Raw genomic sequence first — 4,325 nt, 5'->3', positions numbered from 1 at the left:
CAAATTGTAAGTCTTTACTATGATGTACTAAATTATATTCCATAATAGTATCTCAATCTACCAAGAAGACCTGGCAGGGGCAGGGGTAGGGGAAGGAGGCCAAGACCCCAAGTTGGAACAAAAATTATAACTTTTACTAACTACATGTATCATAACTTTATTATAATAATAGATGTAGACATAATAAAATAATCAAAATGTCAATAAAAAATGCACCAGTGTTAAGAAAAGATTAAAATACATTAGCAATGCACAGTGTTTGACAAGACATAAATGCTCCAATGCTTTAGTTGTATCAATCTTCCTAGAAGAAAAATACACATTATTATCATAATGCATGATTTGAGAAATAAATAATACCTAAGTAGCCATTAACGTGGACATATTGATTACGTACATGAACATGCAGTGTTGTCATTCATAATCTACAAAAAAATAAAGACAAACATCTTTTAATTTACTTACTAATTCTATACTGAATTAAGATTTTTTATGAGACTTGCATTAAGCAAATTCAAATGAATATAGAACACATGAATACTTTCCAATGTGCAAACAATTGTTGTTTGTTAATGAGAACATGTATGCACATAATATTTTTATAATAAACTAACAATCATCAACGAAAGATACGCTGGCAAACAATAACTTATAGTGAGAGTACTTACTGTGGCCATGCTTATAATGACATACCCATCAAACGAATATACATGTAACCTTGAATCATACCCTATAACAAAATACTTAGGACACTTTTGAATCTCACAATACTTAATCTTACTACATATTCCATTCCTTTGACTACAGTAATGTAAAACCTATGCAGGCACCTCCTGCAGTGTGATAAAACTACTCATCAAGGACCTACAATAAAACATTCAAGTTCCATTCAATAATGAAATTAATTTAGTTACAACAATCGAAATTTAGAACTACACTTTAATTATTATTGCACATTACAATATCAAGCAATGAAAATATTGCTGAATCATCAAATCCTTTCTAGCTGTCATTACCTGTAAAGCATAGTAACATAAACACATCAAATGCAAGCAATGTAAACACACGGGCTAATAATAACAATAGTACAAACAGTGATGGTGAACAAACTTTATTACCAATCACATGGTACTTTTGTATACCTTGTAACTCCATTATAGTAAATATGTACTTACAACAAACTATAAAGGGATGAAATTCATGCATGATAATCATGAAACACTACAAGCACAATAAATGCATCAATAATCCACTACATGTACACTATACTAAACATATACATGTATATATGCATGATATACCTTATGTTTGTCACAAACATACATTACAAACCACTAACAAGATACAGGTGCTCACATAGAGGAACGTCCCCTTCAGCTGTTGAGTCTCATTCTAAGTGTGACCTCACTCTTTAACACCACATTGTAGTCCTAAGTATACCTGTATAAATTATGAATGTGACATACAAGTACTAACTAATAATAATAATGGTGTAGCATCTACAATGTTTCTGATTGCATCATAAATTTATGTGCATGCATGTATTATAGACATAATATTGCTTACTAATGCTATCCTTAGTTAAGATACTTTCATGACCTGCTTAATATAAAATATCATTTTGTGCATAAAGTATTTCCAATGTGCAAACAATATTTTTTGTTAATGTGAACATGCACATATTTACAACAATCATCAACAAAAGATGTGCAACATCAGCTGGCAAGCATTTAATATGCGCACAGCATTGATGGCAGCATCATTCAAATGCGCAACATCAGCCGGCAAGCATTAATTTAATAATGTGCACAGCATTGATGGCAGCATTATGCACAACATCAGCTGGCAAGCAATTACATATATGTAATGCACACAGCATTGATGGCAGCATAAACATGCATGATGATCATTATTATATGCAAAGAATTACTGCTTGAATAATACTCAATGTAAAATAACAAATTTTAATGTTACTTAAAAAATTTTCTTTTCAGGACTTCAAAATTTTTCAGCAGAGCCCAGATCCATCAGAACCTGTTATTTGTAATAAACATGTAGTACAAGTCACAAAAAAGGTCCAGATTTGATAATGACAGCTTCCTCCCTTCCTAACCCTCTGTCCTACATAAATGATAGTCACACAAATTTGAATGAATGCTAAACCTTAATGAACAGTAAACCTCTTTCACACCCTCTCCCTGTCCATTATAGCAACAAGTACTCAATATTCACTGTAATACATTCATTAATCTCTCTTCCTGAACTGAGTTAGATCTCTTCGTACTGAGCAATACTGGGTGGATATGCACCAATGGTTTTCAGACACACACTCACACATAACTCACATTGCAGATGCAGTGAATTATAAGTCACATTAAACAACCAATGTTTTTAAGATGATGGACCTCCCATACACCATACCCACTTCCATCAACAATCAGTGCCTAAGAAATATTAATAGACTTAACTGCTTGGAAATGATTAGTACCAACATGCTTTAAATACAAAGCAGGTGTATTAGTATCACAAGGAATGCCATATAAAGTTTGGGTTCCATATCTAGCCCAGCCAACAAAAGTAGGAGTGAGTGAATATGAATATATGGTTGTACCTAATATTGCAGTTAGTGTAATAATCTCTGTGTCAGTGGCCGACATACAATTTCTATACATTTTGGACTTATTTATGTAATCATATATGCTTGAATATCTGGTTGCACTTAATGTACTATTAAACAATTCTTCTTCAAAGTTTGGCATATTACTAACAATTGCTTTACGTAATTCGTAATGCTGAGAAATTGACCCAGTAATGAGATATGAAATGGCATAAAATACACAGTTCCCATCACCAGGGATATCAAGAGTACTATTAAAAACTCTTTTATCTGACAATGGTGTTGTTGGGCTACCAGGTAAGATTCTAGCAGCTGCGACAAATTTGAGATTTAAAATCTCACACTAACTTCTTTGAAGTTCTTCATTACCAGGGTAATAAACATAATCCCATTGTCTCCTTCTCACAATATCTGGGTTAGGAGGCTCTTTATAAGTAAAGATGACATCATCAACCTTTTTTTGGATTACTTGTCTTTAATTTAATGCTTGAGAGTTTTATAGATACAATCAGACTATTACTACAATGGTCATTTTTTACAACACACTTGGTTTTATCATCTTTTGGTTTACATTTAATGTTTGAGGGTTTCATAGATACAATGAGACTACTACAACTATCATCATCTTTGACATTAATTTTGGTTTTTAGGTCTTTCAAATTAATTGAAACAATTAATTTATCATCTTTTTTTGAGCGAGACAATACCAAAGCAGTATTGTCAGTACTACTGTCTACATCAACTTTTCTTTTTGGGGGGCAAGGCTTATTTATAGCAGTCACATATTTTACTCTTTTTGGGGCGATTAGAGTTTTGTAAATCAGTACTCTTACGTTTATTGCTACTAATGGTACTGTTACTAGTACTTTGTACATGACTTACAGACACCTTGACATTCTTACTACAAGGTTCATCATCATCAATTATACCAGTCACTTCAATCTTTCTCTTCTTTCCTTTACTTTTCTTAATTTGAGGTAAGTCATTCCGAAATTTACTTCTGAGGCGGTTAATTTCGTTAATGCACGGATTACTAACTTTAACAGAGAGAGGATCAAATGATAATAAATGTAATCCATTTAATGTACGTACACTAGACAATGCAACATATGCCATTCCATCCCCAAAAACATCAGTCGATAAATCAATAATGGCTGTATCTAGTGAGAGGCCCTGACATTTATGTATTGTAATAGCATAAGAAAGTATAAGGGGAAACTGTTTCCTATGTATATACAAATTCTTAGATAGCATAAATCTAGATGTAACCCTTTCTATGTCACAAGGTACATCAATATGATCAAATTTGATTGATATACGTGTAGCATAAATACCCATTACTGTACCAATGGCACCATTAACTAATCCTACAGTCACATCAATGTTACGTCTTAGCATTACTCTACAGCCTACTACTAAAGACAATACAGTTTCTCAACCAGCTGTTTTGCTTGGTTGATCTATTCGTTTCTCTATTTTTTTCTTTTTTTTGTCAAATTTTGCTGTGCTGCCACTTTCATCAACAACATCAACACATGCTAATTCTATTTTCTCAGTTTCTAGACTTTCTAACATTAATTTATTGATTTTTTAGCAGGTGTCTACCTTAGAAAATAGGCAAATTGGAGGATTTGTTCCTTCACTTTCCAATTCTTTATATTTTTCTTGTATCGAAACCTTAAATACACGACTCTTAAGCGTATCAATA

Source organism: Amphimedon queenslandica, unplaced genomic scaffold, assembly GCF_000090795.2.
Source record: "Amphimedon queenslandica unplaced genomic scaffold, v1.1 AMPQUscaffold_13004, whole genome shotgun sequence".
NCBI lineage: Eukaryota > Metazoa > Porifera > Demospongiae > Haplosclerida > Niphatidae > Amphimedon > Amphimedon queenslandica.
This window is presented reverse-complemented; position numbering follows the sequence as displayed.